Consider the following 313-nt stretch of genomic DNA (forward strand, 5'->3'; position numbering starts at 1 on the left):
TGAGGCACATACTGGAAATATTCTTATTTAGCTTACTAATGTTATTAAATAACATTTTATTAAAACCTGCAAAATCCTTTCTGTAGAGAGATCTAAATGAATACTATAGTTTATAGTATATGCAGATTATATTTTAAGATGTTACACAAAATCAAGCAGTTTATAAGGTTTATCTCTCTATATACTTTAGGCATGTAGAACATATCTGCATTTACGCATCAATGGATGTAATGTGTGCTGTAGGTGCGAAACATTTAGTAATCCTAACCAAGATGTAGATGATCTTATCCCCGGTGACTAATATTTGAACTGC

Source organism: Sinocyclocheilus grahami, unplaced genomic scaffold (genome assembly GCF_001515645.1).
Source record: "Sinocyclocheilus grahami isolate Dianchi unplaced genomic scaffold, SAMN03320097.WGS_v1.1 scaffold2371.1, whole genome shotgun sequence".
In the NCBI taxonomy this organism is placed as follows: domain Eukaryota; kingdom Metazoa; phylum Chordata; class Actinopteri; order Cypriniformes; family Cyprinidae; genus Sinocyclocheilus; species Sinocyclocheilus grahami.